The following is a 22,326-nucleotide window of genomic DNA, read 5'->3' as shown; positions in this document are numbered from 1 at the left end:
CTGGCATTTGGTGCATCAGTTTAGACATGTTTTCATACTGTGGCATGAACTTTTGATGTAAAAGTCAACTGGAGTATGTTTTTATGTGGGATACTGCCATATATTGTCAGAACAAGGATGGACATGTTTTCTTATAGTGTTATTACTGGCATTATATGTAAAGCAAACATGAGTATGTTCTTAAATGGGAAGAGCAGCATATATTGATACAGCCAGCATGGATATGGATGAGCACAGCTAGTGTGAAAATGTTTTATATTGGCACAGATTGTGGGCAAAGTCATCATGAAAATGCATTGCAGAAATGCTCCTGTACACTGTTGGTGACTTGCATCTATTGGATTTTCACATAAGTTACCCAACAGCACCATTTGCAAACTTTCTACCCAATTTTTCCCAAAAAGTGTGCTCTAAAATTCACAATTATATCTCTTAATTTTAAAGGTTTCTCAGGGGGGAAACCCCTCGAAACTCCCTTCATTTTGGCCCCCTTGCTACACACAGTTGTTATGGAATATTTGGGAGAAATGTTAACAACCCTCCAATTAAAGAATGAATGAGACTCCACGGCTCTGCATAATCTGCATATTGAACATAGCATAGCGCAGTCCAGCCGACCTTGAGACCAGTTGCAGCACAATCAAAAGGGCTCACTCCTATGGAAGCCGAGCAGAGCAGACGGTGGAGCAGACTGTTCCTCACTGTCCCCCTTCTGGAATATGCAGACCTGTTGGGATATGTAGCCTTTTTGGGTTGTGCTATTCACCCTATTGTCAGATTTGAACCCAAAAAGGAACTGCTTTACTGCTCACGAGGAGGTACAGTTGTGAAAGTCTGGGTTGCCATCCCTGCCCAGATAAGTGTTGAAGGTCAGCTTCAAGCTTTGGAAGGCTTGCCTCAGGTTTCCTCCAGGAGAAAGATGGTTCATCTCAGCAGTTTGTCCCAACTGTGTTCATCCATAACCCCTTATCTCTTGATGAAGAGAAGTACTGCTGTGGCAGGAGGAACCATAGAGGGTGAGCAGGGGAAGAGGAAAGGGGCATGCTGCAAACACCTGTGCTTCTGTCATTCCTAGAAGGCTTTCATTGCCGCGTATTTGTGCTATATTGTCTGTCTTGTAGGGAAAGTTTTGTGTTTAACAAGGGGGCAATTGCACTAACTCTGTCTTGCTCTGTTTTTTTGCATAATACTTATATTACGTTTCCTTGGAGGGAACGGGCAAGGGCACCCTATTGCAGTTTGTGGTGAGCTGCCATCAGTCTCAACTTTTATTAATTTATCTTGGAGCCTCGCTTCTTTGGGGCTATGTCGATTGAACATTTTCGTCAGATACCATCTATGTTTTATCGGCAAAGTCTCCCCTTCCAGGACATCCATTTAACGGAATTTAACTGAACTATTGCTTGTTTAATTTGTTTTAAATATATATTTCATTTTGTTTATGTTGGCTTCTACACTTTCCTATGTGTCTCGTTATTCCTTTGGGATATTGGGAGATGGACATGGCAGTCCTGTAAGCTATTTGGGCGTACCCCACATCTTTCTCTGGATTAATCAATAAAGCTCTCTTAGTGAGGACTTTTAAGATGAACAAACAGAAGTGTACACCACACATATCCCCTCAGCATGGCCCCAAAAGAGCAGCACAGATTATTGCACCATTCAGGGAAATGCATGGTTAAATTAATGAAACTGGGTGCCTTTCAGATGATATAATGTATCAAGCAGATGCCTGTTCGTTTTTTTTCCTAAAGTCCACTTGAGGTAAGACATCATAAAACTATCCCTTGGAATAAAGGTCCCCAACACTTAGTATACGTCTGTACAACCAAACGGATCTTGGTAGAAAGGCAGAGCAGCCAGGCTTATCATGAGCTGTAGGTAAGTACACTACACCCAGTAAGAAAATAGTCCAAAAAAACACTTACGCTTAAAATATTATATTAAAATATACATTTATTATATTTAGACAGGGAAGTTAGATAAATACGTAATTCACTTAATCAACACACAAAGGAAATCTTTATAATACTTTTCAAATGGCAATACTTCAATAGTAGTTGCTCGCGGCTACAATTGTTACAGAATTTGACACTTAAGACAGTTGTACCGTATTATCATCACTAGCGCACACTTGCGTACCTCACAGATATATGGTAATTGTATTTAGTTAGCAAAACTACATAAAATGGGCTCTATCATGAGTTGTGCGGTATCTCATTGCTGATTGCACCAGGATCCTGCCCAACACAATTAGCGTTACTGCACCCGTTCCAACACAATTTGCGCTGGATCCCAAGTGCAGAGGGGCAGTAAGTTCCCATTCCAATTGGGTCTCTTGGGCACAATGGAGTTGGGGGGGCGCTATTGCCACCGGCAGTAATAGCACCAGCAGTAATAGTGCTGAAAATGGCCTTAAAGCCAGCGCATTCACATCCAGCTCAGAGCTGGAGGTGAATTGCACAGGACACGGGATTGGTCGGAATGGTACATGCGTCAGTAATAGCGTTACCGCTGGATTTTCCCACTCTGCCCAACTTGTGATGACCCCCAATGTCTTTTAGGAAGGAAAAAGGTTGGTTAATCACACAGCAGCAGAGCTTAACATTCTAGAGAAACCTTTTGGGCAAACTAATACTTTACAAGTCCAATCCCTAACTATAAGAAAAAGTCAGAGTAGGAGTGGCTCCAAAGTATTAAGAAGCAGCAGAACAGCAAAAGTTCTTTAGGATACTTTCAGTCTCTAGGATAAGATACTTTAGCAATTTAACACAATGAGGGGGACCCTGCAAAAGCACTCCGTAAAGGGACAAAAGCTGGCAACTTGGGTTCGAGGTAGAGTGGACACCGTGGACACCTCTTCATGCAGTCCAGTCACATTGGAGCGACTCTTCAGTTCAAGGTAAGTTATACCTCCACTCCACATACCTTAGGTTAGAAGAAATGCTTGTAGCTGGATTCTCCTCTGTGCAGCAGCGACAGACAGTCTTATGATTCTCAGTCTGGAAATGAAAGGAAGGACTCTGAATGGGATGTCTCAGCAGTAGAGAGCGTGGACCCCGGGCATGGATTTCTTCAGTCTCCTTGGTCGGTTTGCAGTTTTGGGACCTTTGTCTCAGCATCAAGAAAGGACCGTATTCGCCCGGGCAATCTTCTTCGATTCCCAAGCCCTGCACACCAGTGAGGGGACTTAGATAAGTGGGATCCTGCCTATAGAGGGCCAACTTAAGCTCACCAAAGACTTGAATGGATTCAGCCTCACAAAGTTGTTGCACTGCAAATGGGTCAGAGGTCTCCTGGTATTTGTGGTCTCCAGCTCTGGAAATACACAGCACCTCAGGAGATGGCTCAATTTGTAGTTCTTCTCAGGGATGATTGGTCCCAGGAGTTGTCTGCTTCAGAGCTCCTCTGTCAATTAGAAAACGGGGTCAGGACAACAGCGGTTGCTTCACAGTGATTTGAAGTGTCTGCATGAGTCTCTGGTCATCTTCAGCTTCAGTTCTTCTGTTCCAGTGGTCGACTTGCCTTTCAGCCCAGGAACCTCACCTTTTATTCAGTTTTCCCACACACTCCTCTGAAAACTCTCACAGCTTTTTACAGAAAGGGCCGGGTGGCTGTCCAATCAGGACAGCCAGTCCCCCAGTGGTAAGCGGTTCCATTCAGGCAGACAAAAAGGCAGGGGAGTGAATAAATCCTGCCCCACTTCCTTCCTGCCCAGATACAAAGGGCCCTAGGCGGGGACACCAAAGGGTTCCCACCAAACGCAAAACACACACAAAGATCTCCCCCTCCCAGAATGTTAAAAGAAAGGCTAACAAAGAACGACCACAATAGAAATGGCAAAAAAAGAAAGGAGCCACCATCTAAGAACATAGGTGACCCTATTGCGCACAACCGAGACTGTGAATGCAGTCTGACATAAAAAATAGCACAATAGTTGGTTGAACACGTCCACTGCCACCATCCATAACTATAGGGGTATGTGACTACAAATTCACAGGAGCAAAAATAATGATACTAGGTATCCCCTTAGAACTCCACATAAGGTGTGTGTGCCAATATCTCATAGTATAAAGTTTTAGGAGGGATATGAAGTATCCCTATAACCTTAAGAACTGTAGTTTGTAAGGATAAGGAGAGAATCACAAAGAAGAACCTATAGGGTGCTGTGTGCTGTAAAACAGAGATGCCTTAAAAGAGATATGGAGGAAAGCAAACTGCAGAGTAAAGGTAAAATACAGAGGACAGAGTTCCAAAAGTGATAGCAAATAAGAACGAATGAGTGGAAAAAGGCTCCCCTCATTCAAGATAGAAAGAAAATGTTCTAGAAGTCCAGAAAAAGTTTTGGGGGTCTCACTAGGAGAAGGGATAAAACATACAAATGATAAATCGCCCTAACAATGCCCTGCACTCAGAGCCCACAGATTTCTCTAAAGGAGAGGGGCACAACCTATCACTAATTCCAAGAGTAAGATGCCTACTAGTGAAACATATAATGCTGTAAAATGTCATGATTTTAATCTGGATAAAACACCCACATGACCTAATCAAAAAGGGGGAAATAATGACATCATAAAAATGCACAGAAATGGTGGTCTCTTTCATAACCCAGCACCTTTTAGTGCAATGAATGATATTTCTAGTCTGGGCCAAGTGGAAGAGTTACCTGTAGAAGTTTATGTTTTTGCAGAACGTTTAACTGTAACAAATAGATTCCAGCCACTGGCTTATTTGGTCCCACAAACTCCTAGTAACACTACTCTTAGGAGTAATGAGCATCTTTATGAGATCTACAAAACAGGCAATGACCAGAGCAACACTGGTGAAGGGGTTAGCTATGATAATACCCCACTAAAACTACCACCCATTCTAACATTGTTTTCTAATTGCTCAACTATGCAATAGAAATCACGTCCTTACATAGGCAATAGGCAAATTAAAAGGAGGAAGAAGGGTGTGGAAGAGTTAATTAAAGCATCAAAAATAACAGTGGCCTCCACATCGTAGTTTCCCCCACAACAAGCGTATAGAAAGATACGCCAAGAATAATCCTCCCCCCAAACAAGGGGTTTAATCATCACCCAACTAGCACCCATAATGGTTCCTCTTACTCACTAGATATAACTAACGATGTATACTTTGAGAGGCAGAGACCGGTGTTGATCAATCATTCAAGCGTTAGTTTACCAAATCTGTCTGCACCCTAAACTACTAAGCAGGAATGTGTGGTTTATATAATAAAAGTCCCTAAACCATATGGCAATCTGAGAGGGGGAAAAGACAGCTTAATTAATAAATCCATGCTCTGGTTTTGACATAAAAACACTGCCTCCCAGTCATTAGGGAGGCTATTGTAGAAGTCCAATGCTACAACACTCCAGGGGCTAATAATACATATTACATCAAATTGACCTTTCCCAACACCCAAATAGCTAATGGTTTACTATCTAGAGATTTTAGAACTGCAAATTGGTTTCAGAAGCAGACTCCCCTGTGCAGAAGCAGACATGGGTCGCACTGACACAGGTAAGCCGAATCAAGTACCCTACATTGTAATTCTAACTAAAATAATTTAGGGACCAAAGATGATTGGCACACTAACCCATGTTTGGATGGAGACCAAGTTCAGACTAGCACAGCCATTATTGCAAGGCCAAGTGATCAGGATGTCGCCTTACAGTCATGGAACATCGCAGGATTAGAATAAGACTTAGAGGATGTAAATGGCATAATTTTATTAGGCGTAATGATATTATCTGTTTCCATGAGACATGGAAAGTCAAAAAATAGAGTCAAAAGCTACCCCTCTTTTTGAGGCACACGAGGTGAACACACCTACAGGGAGCTAGGTATAATTATAACCTAAGAAATTAATTAATGAAAATACAGGACTCTGCGCCAACAACTCAAGTTGAGTTAAATCTTAGATTATGCTTTATTGATCATCCATGACCATTGAGCCCATAATTGATAACATGTTTCGGCTCCACTGAGCCTTTTTCAAATCCGGGCCGAAATTTGATGTAACCAGTTCTTATGACTATTTGTCCATGTAGTAGTAACGGGGTGCAATCCCCAATATCAATCCTTCTCAACGGCAGTGTACCCGGGGGTCACATAATGTTATCAATTATGGGCTCAATGGTCATGGATGATCAATAAAGCATAATCTAAGATTTAACTCAACTTGAGTTGTTGGCGCAGAGTCCTGTATTTTCATTAATTAATTTCTTCAACGTATGGGACGGTTAGGCTTTTTACCGTCCTTATACAGTTGACCTGCGACTTCATTGACCGGATTTTGAAACTTTTAATCTTGCACGTATAACTATCGGGATTGTAAGGAGTCGCCCTGGTGGAGCAAGGTTTTTCAAAGCCACAGTTTTTCAAAAAAATAATTATAACCTAGCCATGTGATCACATCAGCATGAATGAAAATGGTACTGATAAAACAAAATGTATTCACATTATAGATACATCTTAAAAAATGAAGACCAACACATTAATAGTCATACCTTGAACGAACAAAGGGGAAACAATTATGTATATGGTATGGTTAGTAACACAGGAGGTGATAATTCATGTACTAACAATACATTAGTAGTACATATCTGCTGTCAACACCAACAATTAGAGTTTCTAGTTCAGATTTAGGTTATGCATCAAGTTCTCATAGTGACAGTGGATAGAGTGTGATGCTCCGAACTGTCTTCAGGACGCTGGGAAGTGCTGTTAGCAGAGTAGACTTGAAAAAGCAGATGTGTCTGGGTATCTAAAAAAGTAATGGATAATTGTTTAAGAAATGAACTGATGTGTGATCAAACCTAATGAATATGGTTATGAAAGGGCTGTAGGTGTGCACCTACCTCAAAAGAGTCGGTGGCGTCTTGAGACGAGCTTTCAAGGAGACTGTCACATGTACAGACAGAGCCATTTTTCTTTAATGGTTCTACTGGTTACTGTAAGGCAAAGGAGGCTAGAATTACACCTCCTTTCAGCATGTGTCATGAAGTCATATCGATCCAGTTATTAAAAAACAATGGACAAAATTAAGTACCTGGTTGACCAGACACGGAGAAGGCACGTGTGGATGGCAGGGCTGATGGCCTTGTGACCGCAGTAAATGAAGCAAAGACAGCACTGGAAGACATTGGATCTTCACAGGTAATGCTATAGAACAAGCAAAGTGATTGTATCAGTGTTAATGTTGCTGACCAATCCATATGGGATCAGCGTAGTAGAGGTTTAATGCACGGAGTGGAATAGGATGCTCACCAAAAGCAGATGTGCTAAAAGAGTTATTTGAATAGGTCCAATATCGGAGGTGACTCGATATGGGGGGGATACATAGAGATTGAGCCATCTAATGACATGACCATGGTGCGCGCTGTGTTGCCTAGCAACAGAAGGCTTGGCGTCTTGGTCAAGTAAACTGTCTGATTGTCTGGAAAAGATTAGTTACAATAATTGGGCATATCGGGACAGATTAGTCTAAAGCAGCAGGAACCGTCATGCTTAGATCGAATAGGCTGGCAATGAAAAGCTTACTGAGCGGCTGGCTGTTGGTCTGTTAAGCGGCTCAGCATTTGCGCATGCACAAAGCTGGAAAAGGTGATTTTGTGTGGCAACAAACCTTATTCATAAAAGCATTGACAAACAAAGGAGCTACAGTTGTGTCGCGGCTATATTGGCTGTTGCAGTATAATCTATTGAGTTGTGATTAACACAATAAGATTGCGTAGCGCCTGTAAGGCGAAATCACGGAACGTGATTAAAAAAGGTGCATGTTATTCACAGAGTAGGACATTCGGCACCAAAGATATTGGTCTTATTATGGTCATAAAAGAGACATGTATAAATAATGTGTTTGCGTCAGCTCACGATTTTAGAAATTACAGACTAAAATTTCAAACAAAATTGCATGTCTTTAAAAGGCAGAAGGCACATTTTGGACAATAGTTTGGTGGCAACCACACACAACTTTTATAATTATTCAAACAGTGGTATGATAGCCAAAAAGTCAGCGATTGCACATTACAGGGCATTCTATTAAATCATCAGACAAAGTTAATGAACAATTAGATAAGAGGTAGGCATATATCAAGTCTGATGTAGTTAGATAGAGCTAGTTGATGTATTTACGCCAATTTTTTGATTTTGTAGAGCCAAATTACAGAAACAAAATGTCACTCAAGATGGCATATCTTAAAAAAGCGGCAAAAGGCACATTGTTGCTTGTATGACTTATGGCCAATAATTGCCAGATTTAAAGAGACAGAAGATGTATTACTAATTTTGTTATCAATGAACGATGGTATGATAACAGATAATCAAAAGTTAAGCATGTCAAGGTAAATTTGTCTTTTTTTCTTTCAAAATGGAGTAACAGACTTGAAAAACAGGTTCATTTCTATAGATACGTTGAAGGAATGGTTCGGTCAGAAAATATTATTGGCCAAAAAGATGGCCAATAATAAAACAAATACCTAAAATATATATATTTTTTTAAGTCCCTATGCAAAGTTTCGAGAAAATGAAGCTCAAACTTTAAAATTGCAAGCACTAGGGGGCATCCATTTTGTCATTTCAGGCAGCCTTCTCGGCTCTGCCTTTGCGGCACTAAACAAGCAGCAAAAGCCCCCTACTGGGAGCTTTTGCTTACTGCAGCCTAAGCAGATCTGAGGAGGCTGCCTTCACTTTCATTTTACGTTTTCTGTGCTCTCCTAGCCCAGGGAAGCTAGAAAACGTAAAATGAAGGCAAAAAATCGAGGCGCACCAATTAAAAATATAACGCTGTTGTATTTGTGATTGTCGTGGTTGGAAAACCACGGCAATCACAAATACAACAACGTTGTTATTCTTATTCTGACAGCGGCAGCTTTCACTGGGAGTATCCTGGGCTCCCCCAATCCTGAGGGAGTCCAGGAGACTCCCAACGAAAGCTGCTGCATTCAGAAGAACAATGTTTTTGTATTTGTAAATACTGCGGCATTTACAAATACAAAAACGTTGTATTTCTAAACACTGCGGCACGGAAACACAACTGCGGCATTTCTAAACACCTGCGTTGTGTTTCTGCCTACAGCAGCTTTCACTTTGGCGCTCTCCGGCTCCCCCAGGGGAGCCGGAGAGCGCCAAAGTGAAAGCTGCTGTAGACAGAAACACTGCAGCATTTCTAAACACCTGCGTTGTGTTTCTGCCTACAGCAGCTTTCACTTTGGAGCTCTCGGGCTCCCGGGGAGGCCGCAAGCTCCAAAGTGAAAGCTGCTGTAGGCAGAAACACTGCGGCATGGAAACACAACCGCATTCTCCCTCTGGAGAGCACCGGAGACCCAAAGTGATAGCCACGGCAGGCAGAAACACAGCACGGTTGTGTTTCAAAAACGCTGCAGTTTTTCTTTCTAAGTTTCTCAGGCTCCTCCGGCTTGGAGGAGCGCGAGAAACTTAGAAAGAAAAACCGCAGCGTTTTTTAAACACAACAACGTTGTATTTATAAACATAAATACAACGTTTTAAAAGCTGTGGTTTTATTTCTAAGTTTTCTGGGCTCCTCCAGCCCGGAAAACTTAGGAAAAAAAACGCAGCTAGTGCTTATTTAAAAAATAAAATAAATAGCGCTTACTGAGATGCAGCTGCAGCTTTCCTGCCTGTAGTCTCTGGTCCCCGTCCTCCGAGTCCAGCACCAATGAAGCAAAAGCCACCCAGTGGTAGCTTTTGTTTACTACAGCTGGCTGGCTTTTGCTTCATTAGTGCCAAAACGCAAGCACAGGCGGCATCCATTTCACAAAATGGATGCCCCCTAGTGTTTGCAATTTTAAAGTTTGAGCTTCATTTGCTCGAAACTTTGCATAGGGACTTAAAAAAATATATATTTTAGGTATTTGTTTTATTATTGGCCATCTTTTTGGCCAATAATATTTTCTGACCGAACCATTCCTTTAAGGCCTTGTTTTACAGAGTCAAAATGGAATATCCATTTTTGCTCTAACTTAAGTAACATAAGGTCTCAATCACCTCATCGAAAGGGATTTCTCACTGTTTGTAGTATGAACCAAAAAATGTCTGTGTGCCAGTGTTTCTTAGCCTTGAAATGGGCCACCATAGGCTTGTCGTCGACTTCATTTTTAATGCATGACTTATGTTTGCTGATTCGCTGACGTATTTTGTGTTTGCATTTGCCTACGTAGAGCAGTCCGCACAGACTTTTAATTGCATAGACTGACCATTTAGTTTTACAGTTGGTGAATGTATTGAATTTCCATGTGGTCCCATTGAGGTCTATCTCTTTCATGGCTTTAGTCAGGCAGCACACAAAGCATGTACCGCATCTGTGGTTGCCTTTTACTGGGGGTAAATGCCATAGAGTAGCTTGAGTCTGCGTCTGTTCTTTGGGTTCTTCATAGGTATGTACCAGACAATCCTTGAGATTTTTACTCCTTTTGAACGCAAAATGTGGTTTTGCTGGTTTGAATGTATCTGTTTGAAGGATTTCCCAATTGTGTAGCATCGTCTTTCGTAATTTGTTACTGAAAGGAGTGAAGGTGCTCACGCACATGATCTTATCAGCTTGCTTTTCTCTGGGAAGTGGAGACAAATAGAGTTCTCTGTTTGTGTGTCTAGCTCTCTTCCATGCTCTCCGAATGATGAGTCGGGTACCCGCGTGCTTTTAGTCGACTGGACAGATCTTGGCTGGTGATGTCATGATCCGATAGTGTTGTACAGTTACGACGTAGGCAAAGAAATTGACCAAATGGCAAGTTTTCTTTGAGACCAGAGGAGTGGAAGCTGGAAAAAGCTAGGAGGGTATTTTTAGCTGTAGGTTTTCTGTATAATGCCGTACCTAGCGTATTGTCGCTGGTCTTGTGAATTTCCAAATCGAGGAAGGGTATGCTGAGATTGTCATATTGCATTGTAAATTTTATTGAGATATTTTGTGAGTTGAACCAGACTAAAACGTCTTTGAGTATATCCTCTGTACCTTTCCATATCATGACAATGTCATCAATATATGGATGCCAGTATACCAAATGGTGCATAAATATGTTGCTCTCATGATAAATGGATAGTTGCTCAAAGTTGCCCATGTACAGATTTGCCACATCAGGGGTAAATGTGGCCCCTATGCTGGTTCCATGGCACTGCTTTTAAAAGGTGTCTTTTTAAATGAAGACATTTTCCATCAGCGCTATTCTGTTACATTTGAGTCGAAATGCAGTTGGAGGTTCAGTATGAATTCTGCAGTCCAGATATTTTTAAGTATGTCTATGCATTCAGCTTGAGCGATACTTGTGTAGACGAATTCTACGTCTAGTGTAACAAGGAAGGCTTCTTGATCAACCCTGAGATGGCTTATTATTTTGATCATTGATGTTGTGTCTTGAACGTAGGATTTCATCTTGTTGATGAAGGGGACATGGGCCTGTTCCCAAATGATGCTAGAGGGCTATACCCGGCGGTCAACCATTAAACAACACAGGCAGTCCAAATGGGGTATTATGCGAATGGGTGAACATTAAACTGCACACATATATCATCCATCTGGAAGCCAATTTGCCTGATTTGCAAGAATTATTCATTGTGTTTAAGGGAGGGGGGTACTAATTATTGTTCAATTTTTATAATCAACCTTATGACCTTAAAGGCATGTTTATTTGTGAGAAACTAGATTGCCTGATATCCCCCCCCTTCCTTCATTTTTGTGGGAGATTAAGCATTCACACACTGAAGAGTTTGGGGGACCCAACATTGTCTTTTCCAAAAAGGCTGTGCAGGACTGCTTGCCCAAACCTGGTATCAAGCAGTAATTATGTCAGAAAACAGAACAAAAGGCCCAAGTACTGCCCCTGGTAATGACCTCTTATGTCTCTGGAAGCCAAAGAAGCTCACTTAGCCTGATATCCATAGAAATGATTCAATTAGGAGGTAACCCTTGACACTAGTAACCTTCCACAATCCACATAACTACCAACTGAGTTACAGTGCACTTGGAAGTCAACTGATCACAAGATCTAACCTCCATAAATAACCAATCCTTTGCAAGGACCTCAATGCACAGCTCCTGTACAGCAAAAACATGAGAGCAAAACTGACAGTGTAAGGGCTTTTCATTTGAACTATTTAGATGGATTTGGGAAAACGACAGGAGAGTTATGTGAAAGTCATATGTTGGGTGGAAACGTGGGTCCAAAACACCTTGTGGAATGTGTTAAGTGTCAGATGTGAAAAGGGTATGCACTTCACTCACCTGCAGGCTGAAAGACTGTTGTTTAGGCCACCAAGCTGATATCCACTGTAGCCATGGGTTCAAATGGTTTGTGAGCTAAAGTTGTGAGCAGTACATGGAGGTCAGAAAGGGGATCGCTAATGAGGAAAATGGTGTTCGGCCCCTCAAAATACTGCTTCTCCACATTGGAGAGGGTTTAACAAGCCCCCTTCAATGTTCTTAAAGGCCACCACTGAACAGCCAGGTCAGTGATGAAGGAGAAAGCAGGATCCAGGCCACAGGACAATGGTTGATCTGCTTGTGAAAGAACAATTGGGAAAAATAAGGCCACTTACTCTTACGCAGAGCCCTCATAGTGGGCCCCAGGACCGCCATACTTACTTCCAGATCTTTCATGGGCAACCCTAGGTGTCAATCATTTATTCAGTAACTTGGCCTACACCTAGAGGGATGGAAACTAATAGGCTGAAGGAGAGAGATGCCAGATCCTTCCCTCTCTCTGTGACAGAGGGTTCAAGCTCAGAGGAAGCCTGAAAAACAGGCTGGCCATTTCTGATCTGTACAAAGAACCTGGGAGCCAAAAAGGGAACCACCACATTCACTATGCATAAACCAGTCTCCATGAACTTCTTGATCACTCTGGATCAGGTGAAAAGAGGGAACCCAGCTAATCGTATCCCACCAGAGGTATGAATGTTATGTTAGGTTACGGATAATTCTAAAGCCCAATGTTCACCAACAAAGGCACCATGGCACTAGGCACATACCTATGTAGAACAGTCAAAGAAGGCAAACCACCAATGATCTAAAAAAGACATGTTTATAGATTACGTCTAAAAATAGATTATATTTGGTGGCCTGGAGTGAACGGGGAAGCTGATTCTATAGGGGCAGCCGACATCCCCCAATCTGAGAATGCTTGAATCTGGGGACTTGACTAGAACACGCTCCTTGGGAGTGCAGCACTCCCGAAGAAACATAAGGGCAAAACTTAGATTGCAAATATTCTGCCCCCACACCATAGAAGAATTGATGCAATAGTGCTTTATAATTAACACGACTGAGAATAGGGAACCAGTGAAGCAACCGTTAAAGGGAGGAAACATGTATCTCTTTTGGGGACTGAGCAGTCACTCGAGCAGCCGAGTTTTGGGGGGCTTGAAGGCACCAAATAAGATATGCAGATTGCGTCACAATAACGAGTTTTTGTAATCCAAGGTCCCAAAGACCAAGGATGCAACTACAGGGGCCTACGTCTGAACAGGTAAATAGCAGAGAACCTTTCACAGGATCTTCAATTAAAAATAGCCAGATTGGCAAACAGCGCTGACTTGAGGTTCAGTCGATAAAGAGGCTGTGCTCTTAACACCTAAGTCTTTAACAACTGAAATCGGGGTCGGGAAGAGCCTAATTAAAGGGGGTCAAAAAGAGGGAGTCCAAAAGGAAATAGCCACAAATGTTCAAAATACCAATACCTCTGTTTTGTCCCCATTTGGCTTCAGGGAATTGTCGCTTGTCATGTAGAGTATTTTCTTCAATGGAGAACTTGTGCCTGCACAACTGAGTGTCACTGCTTTGTTTCAGCAAAAAAGAGTTAAAAACAATAAGGTATAAAAACTGGCTCCAACATCGTTGTAAAGGCACATAGTCTGGGGAGGATAGCTCATTGGCAATGTGCTCGCCATGGAAGCAAGACGACAAGGAGAAACACAGGTTTAATCCCTGGGTCCATGCTTAGAAACCTCTGGGTATTAAGCGCGTTATAAATAACCTATCATAGCATAGCATATCATATCATAGTGTTGGTTACTTGAAAATACCACAACACCTCCGATTTAAGAGGTTCTCAGAATAATACAACTTTGAAAACATTGCACACATTTCCAAACATTGAATTACCTGATACAATACAGCATAGTATGTCATCATAGCGAAGCAAAATGATTTCATATGAGATGATGTAGAGTGGTAGTTAAGGTTCATGTGCATGAGGTCTTCCTCTCCGGGATACATGTGTTGGGTTGGTTAAGAACTGCTCGTTTGCCATTTCTGTCATACACTAATTGGTGCCACACAGACTCTTGAAAGCCCATTGCCTTCACTGGGTTTCCCTCTTGTAGCCTCAAATTCTATTTCGGGGTCTAATTCAGTATTGATAATCAGCACACGGGTTAGAGGTCTTACTCTTGTTCACTGATTTCCTCCTCATACCATAGTGGATGTGTAGGTGGTTAAATGATTATTACTAATATTGTAGGTGTAGTTTCTCGACTTGGCAGAGTTGCTTTTGGCTTTTTCGATGACAAAAGGAGTTACAGACACACATAACTAAGGTAGGTTCTCTCAGCACCAATATGTTTTTGCAACTTCAATGTCAAAGTTGCAACTGAATTCTTTGCAGCAGAATGCAAATCATTCTCTGTGATCATGCAGGTGCAAATTAATGTTCTGCCTTCAGCCTCAAAGGATACAAGACATGTTTTCATGTTTCTCCTTCGGGGGGGAGGGGGGTGTTCAACTGTTCTTGTTTTAAGACCTTTGGCTTTGCTTGTCTGTCCCTCATTGCCGATTGAACTATCTTTGAGCAGCAGCTGGTACACTCTTGGTGGCATTGAGGGGGATTAGCTGTGCCGGTGGTTTGTGTTCTTCACCTTTTGATTCCATGTCATGGCATCCCGCTACCACCCCCACCTCTTCTGTTTGTACGAAATCACCAAAGACTCAAGTTCTTCACATTCGATGTTGGGTTGCACAGGCTCTAACACTTTGACCTCCACCAATATTATTAAAATGCTCACGTTCATAGCATGGTCTACCAAAGATTTTCCATTCTCGTATAAGGATTTGAACATCTTTGGCCAGCTATAAAACACAAGAATTCAGGATGATATGACTAAACCTGTATGCAGAAAAGTGAAGGAGGCTCATTTCAAATGTTGGCTCCTTTCTCTCATGACCAAACAAGAAGGAAAACAAATCTGAAGATGAAGTCTTGACACAGGACTGAATTGGGAAGAGCTGCCATAGCACACAGGCATGTAGTTAGAAATACTCCTATTATAAGTTTCTGGAAAACAGTTGTAATATTCCAGACCAACCACCAGATAGCTGGCAGAATTTACACCGGAATGAACGTGGCATACAAATGGCAATCAAAGTCCTGCTGGGATGATAGTCAACACAACATGCAATGAACACAGAAGGTGGAATTCATTTCTTTATATATTTCTTATTTTATAGAAATGTGCACCCCATTTTAGGAAGGATTTTTTTTATATTGGCTTGTTTCTGATAAACCAGAATGAGATACTGTACTTTTTGCTTTTGTGTTGAACCTTCATTTGTGCTACTGTGTTGAACTTTTTTATTCTTGCTTATCATTTGGGGGATTTGTACCAATGATACATTATTTGCATTAGAAGGGTTCATTCGAAGTGTTCCTTCCTTAGTGGAATTTTATTTTACCCATTTATTGATTGTATGTTATTCATTGTGTGTATAACTGTACTCTATCCATATCTGTGTGCTTATGTGTTCTACTTTTATGATTCCCTGAATTGAAGTAAACCACGATGACGATGCTACTGATGATGATGATTTTATTATGGCGTTCTTTTATTGTTACTGCTTGGGGTGCTCATATCACTTCACAACCCTGAGAATATACCCTAGCCTAGCTCCATGTTACCACAACAAAAGACGAAGGAGATATACCAGGCAGGTTGTGTCTGTGTTACCTTTATGATTGCGATCAATGCTGGTTTAGCAGTTGTATGGGCTGAGTAGGCAATTTCACCACTACTCATCGCTGTACTCCTGCGGTGAAGTGGCCATTTTGATACAGAGACATAGCCATGCCCTTAATAAGGGCATGGCTGCCTCCAAACTCGAGTCCAAGTATGTGGTCCCTGAATGGGGAAATACCGGGCCAGTCCAACCTTGGAGGAACCAGTATTTCCCCATTCACGGAACACATCCCCATTCCCATTTCAGCCCCCATAGGGCTCAGTGGGAATGGGGAGGGAGCTAACAATGGTCCCGTTAATAACAGGCCCGTTGTTAGCTCCCTGGTCCCCTCGCGGGACCCGCAAAGGACGTCTGGTCTGACCAGACATCCAGAGCGGGTCCCACAAGGGAACCTCGTAATAGGGCGGAATAGCTTTAACGGCACCGGCACCTTTACCGGCGCTGTTAAACCCATTCCGCCTGCCTCGTAATGATGCCCATTGCTTAACAAACAAGTGAACAAAGGAAGAGAATACTTGGCGATAGAGAGAGACCAGGGGAAAGAGGGAGAGATAGCTGGCAAGGGAGATAAAGGGAGAGAGAAAGAGGCACAGAGGGACAACATTTCTTTAAATGATAACGGTGTGGAGACTTAAAAGGACACTCAACAATATTTCCTCTGAATCCTCAGTGACTTGCCATGTACTTGAAAAATATTGTTGGGGTGTTTTATCCCAATGTTGGCTGCTCATTTGTCTGCGCTGTATTCGATGTGACTATGTTTACATAGGAGGAGGAATTAACCATATCATAGAAACAATAAAGAATTGAACAAATAAACAAATAAAGGAGTCAAAGAAAATGAACACACCACTTCTTTTCGATTATATGGAGTGCAAGATGTTGTTTAATGGAAACGAAAATCGTACTGGTAGACCCTTTGTTTTAAGAAATTATGTATGAGCGAATATATTTTGCAGTGGTGCTAATTACCGGGATCCCGTTTTTGCATTCCTAAGGTTCAATGTGCCTTTCAGACATGTTCAAACACCCTAATGTGTACTTACACAGTCATTTGCGAAAGATGCTTCTAATCGCTGAAAAACATGAAAATCCATGTGAGGCATTAGCTCACTCACCCTGGAAATCCTGACTCATTTCGGAACTTCTTTCATAGAGATAATATATGATTATAAATCATATATAAAGATACATTTTTTAATGTATTTCAGGCTACTTCAGCAATGGTCAACAGAGTCTATTGAATGTAATGTGTGCTTCAAATTATAATGTTCGTGATTTTGCATGTGTATTGTATTGCGGTGGTAGTTTGGTAAATTGGACATTTAAAATGTATCAACTGTAAATAAAAATATTTTATGACACATCTACTCATACAGTCCTAAGCGTCACCTTGAGGATTCGCACTCTGTATTAAACCTGCTTTATTAACTGGTCTTCTTGTGAACTAATAGGCCTTAATCTACCTCCTCCCTATCTTGCTGTCTTTACTTTTAGACAAACATCTTCGGGCAATTCATCCAGAATAGGATAACTATTATCCTGTTGCCTTCTTTGACCAGGGCAATCTCTCGCATTTGCCTTCAGTACTTACCGTTTTGATAAGGATTCTGGCCAGATATATAAACCTTTTGACTTGAGACAGTGAAATTGTGATTCTTGCCTGGCACAACATCTCTCTTTTTTTAAATCTTTCATTTTTCTATGTTCAAGTGTCCTCTATTCTGTTGCCATCCCAATGATGCCACCAGGGACGTCATTACACCAAAATACCAGTGGTAGCGGAAGTGACACCACATGACTCTTGACCTCTGATGGCATCACAGGAAATGATGTCAATTGAACCCCCCGTCCTCCACTTCTTGTTTCGCTCATGGCAATTTTTGGGGCTTCCCAGAAAACAGCATATTGGTCCATTATCTTACTAGAGGGGTAGATGGGTAGAGGGAATTGTGTACCAGAATCATGGTTGCTGGGCTAGGGCCCTATGTGTGTCTCTCTGTGAGTGTGATGGTCACATTTAAAGTTAAAGAACTGTTAGCATTCTTTGTTATTTTACAACACTGATTTGACAACAATTGGTTATCGCTAAACAGAATTCCTTAGCACTTCATGGATTTTCCCATGGCTATGGGGGAGGAAGGATAGCTCAGGGGCAATGTGCTTGTCTTGGAAGCAAAACAACACAGCGCAACACAGATTTGAATCTTGATCCTGTGCTTAGAAACCACTTGTTGGTATTACGTATGTGATAAAATCACAATTATAATTATGTATAGCATAAGTCTGTGAGTCTATGCTGTATGTGCTAGACTGCCCAAACTACTCTATGTCTAAAGGGCACTACACCAACCACCATTTGAAAGTTCTGTACAAAACCACTCTGCTAAAGATCTTGCATGAAGTATTGATCCTTAAACAAAAAGATTATTTTTGTTAGAACCAATTGAGCCAATTCAATTAAAAACTCAGGGCCACATTACAGGTTTGGTGAAATACAACCAAGTGGATTAACCGTTACCGCCACATGGCCTGGCAGGATTACCACCAGATTACAAGTGGTGGTAGGCAGTGTTAGTCTCCATTTATTGAAGTCTATAAGACTTCATGCGGATTTCAGTGAAATTGCTACCAGCGGTAATTCTGCCAGTTTGACTGTTTTTTGGCAGTAAGGCGGAGGAATTGCCTTCAGCATTCTGCTGGAGGTTTTTCCTCCACCTTACCTCCATACCCATAGTTCAGTGGTGCAGTAATGCAGCAGTAATGCAGTTGTCACTTCATTACCACCGCATTACCATTGATTATGGCCAAATGCCAAACTCTTTATGAGGCCCTCTGAGTGATCTAATGCATTTATCTAGTGCTTCCTGTAATAGTTGTACTGATTCAACTATGGGAATCTTGGTACATAACGCGTACACATCCAAGGTAACACGGACTTTGGTGTTAGTGTTAAAAGGTGCATTCTCAATCAATGTTATCATGTGCATGATGTCTTGTACAAAACTTGGCATTTCTTGTATGATTAGTTTCAGGAACTGGTCCACAGATATGGACAATGGTTAAAAAATGTAATTGAGACTGCATATAATCGGTCTCCCAGGAAAATGATTTGCTTTCTTAAAGATCTTGGTGCTTATATATGTATGTAGATGTCCGGAACAACTGGATTTAATTTTAGTAAGAGAGTGGATACAATAGGTATCCCTGGAGAATTATTTGCGTTCTTATGGATCTTTGTGAGTATGGCATGGGACGGCCTTGCTCAAAGAAATAAATAGGGGCGGAACATGCATATTTCTCATTCTGCCAGCAAAAGTTAGGAAGAACAAGGAATATCGTGGGCATGTTGAGGGACTGGCCATGCAAAGAATCCACACCCCCCTAATCAGGTGCAAACATATCCAAATGTATGAACTGCAACAATCAATGTCATGCTGGCAAAAGTCACATGCAAACCTCATGATCGCACAGCCACATGATAGTAGATGCAAAGTACAACGTGCAAAGGATCCAACGTGTATAAAGCAAGCAATGCACACCATTCAAACGTTGCTCAGACATGATGACTGAAGGTATACTGGGAGCCATCGTGCATGGACATAGAAGGAGGAGGAGGAGGAAGGCGGACCAGATTTTCTCAACACCCACCACTCTGTTTTGGATGCCAGATGACCAGGTGTATGCAAGGTACAGGTTCCTACGCCATGTCATCCTAGACCTGGTTAGGGAGTGGGAGCAAGACCTTGCCTCATCCACCATCTGCTCCCATGCCCTCAAACCCCTAGAAAAGATGCTGATAGCACTCCATTTCATAGGCACAGGCTCCTTTCAGTGCACCACTGCCATTGTTGGTGGCATATCTCAGGTCACACAATCCTGCTGTCTCCAGCAGGTTTTGTCCTGCATCAGGAACCTTTGGCAACACCTGGCTCCTCGGTGAGTACCAACTGTCACACATATGAATGTATTCACGTGACACACTAAACAACAGAACATGACAATCAATGCCAATAACAACCATTCACACATTTACAGGGGACAGTGCAAAATTCCTGCTCAAACCATTCACGAATTCTGCCACACCAGCAGAGGTAAGGTACAATGCAGCACAAATAGCCATTACAGGCATAGTGGAGTGCACATTCAGAGTGCTCAAGTTACGCTTCCGCTCCCTTAACCACTCAGGCGAGGTATTGCTATGTGCCCCACCAGTAGTATGTAAACTCATCGTGGCAGCTTATGTCCTGCACAATTTTGCCACACAGCATGGCATACCAGTTGAACTGCAGCAGGGACTTCACCCTCAGCCACAGGCACCATCCTTACCCTTGTTCGGTCAAAGAGCACATGAGAGGCTGCACACAATCAGCTCGTGCAAACATACTTCTCATGAACACCAGCCCCTCTGAAGAACTCATAGTGAAGCCACATCTCTAGTGCCATTCAATGATGAATCAGGGCCAATCGACCGTGTCCATAACAAGACCCTGAGAATTTGTGTCTAGGTCAGGCAAACTGTGTGTGACCGTAGCCATGAAATGAACTGCGCCAAACACTGATACAGTCATAGCAAGTGGAAACAACAGTGTCCATGTTGTTCACACCAAAGCACACAGCACAAGCAATGAAATCCCTGACCACTCTCACGTGGGCACCACTAACTATTGTGCTTGCAAAGCCCCAACAACACAAAGAATAACACAAGTAGGAAGGTGCAGTCAAAAATGAAAACAGCAACTAACACTTCTGAAGAGTGCACTGGCTGCCCTATGTGTGTGTCACAATAATATATAGGTGGCGTGGCCACCCTATTCCCTGACAACAAGTATGCTCACAATACACATCTACATTAAAATAGTCATGCTGACTGAGAAAATCTCAAGTTCACTTCAAGAAAGATACACATCTCATCTCACACCTCTCCGCTTGCGAGCCTGCTCCGGCTGCCCCCTGGAATGAGTCCATGCACCCCTCTGTAGGTCTCCAAACCAGCCTACTCTGCTGACGTGTCATGTGCAAGCATCTAACAGCACTGTCACATTGAATAGCAGGAACCATCTTCCCTTCATATGATATGATAAGTCATTTATAGCAGAATACCTCAGTAGAGAAAAACAACACAATGTCAGAGCAGGTAACACATCCATGCACCCAATGACACTGCACCCTGCCCTCCCTGGATTCCATGCAAAAACTGCAAGCAATGACTCACCAGCCTCCCATCACTATGTGTACCTGCACCCATGCAACCGGATCCACTCCCAGGCCAACACAATAAAAACACCCCACACAGTGGCTGCATCCCTGCCACCAATTACAACACAACCTGTGCCCCCCTGAGTGACATGCAACAACTGCAAGCAATGACTCGCCAGCCTCCCATCATCATGTACCACCTGCACCCATGCAGTGGGACCTGATCACCTCAGGCCAATACCATCATAAAACCCAACACTGTGACACCTTCCCCACCCACGACACCTACACTGCCTGCACTCCTGAATGACATGAAGTTAAGGACCAGTTTCAACTTACCCCTTGTTCCAGTAAGGGGTTATTGTGATCTTTCATAACTGGGTGCAGTCAGAATCACATTGAGAGGACTCCCAAATACAGATCACTGAGACTTTGGCAATCCAGGATCTCCTTGGAAGTCCTTTCAATGACACAATTTGGCTTCCCCTGATTAACGTGGCATCAGGACAGTGTAGGAAACACTGGCAGGGGAGCCAATGATATAATGTCCAAGATGACGGAATGCAAACTTCTCAGCAATTTCAGTGATGACAGAATCTGGCAGAAGGCAGCTGAGCAAATAGGTAGCAGTCATAGAGATAGGCGGGGCACAGAGGCAACTGGCAGAAAAGAGACAAGAGCAGGGAACAGACAAGAGGAAGGAAAGGCAGAACTCAGAGGGACTTGACTGAATGGAGACCAATGAGCTGGGAACTGAAGGTAGCGTTGAGATGCACTGAGCAGCTGTCAACAGGTGGAAAAATAGCTGCTGGTGAACCTTGCATGATACATGTCGCCATAGCAAACAAAAGCACCAGGCCCATAGTATGGGCCTGGTGTCCACTTGGATACATGGGAGCCCCCACATGGCCTGTAAACCTGTGCTGGGAGTGGAGTTTTCCATGGAGTGCACCCTCAGACAGAGCAGAAGCACCAGGAGTGAACTGCCACCATGGGTAGACATGTCATGAAAATCTGAGTGAATGGGATGCTGCGTGGCAGGCATTACACATACAAAAACTGCAAGCAATTACACAACAAACTCCCATCCCATGTGTCCCTGAACCCATGCAGTCATTCCTGATAACCTCAGGCCAAAGCAATAAAAACACCCCACA

This window comes from Ambystoma mexicanum, chromosome 10 (assembly GCF_040938575.1).
Source record: "Ambystoma mexicanum isolate Mex_15411 chromosome 10, UKY_AmexF1_1, whole genome shotgun sequence".
Lineage (NCBI taxonomy): Eukaryota > Metazoa > Chordata > Amphibia > Caudata > Ambystomatidae > Ambystoma > Ambystoma mexicanum.
This window is presented reverse-complemented; position numbering follows the sequence as displayed.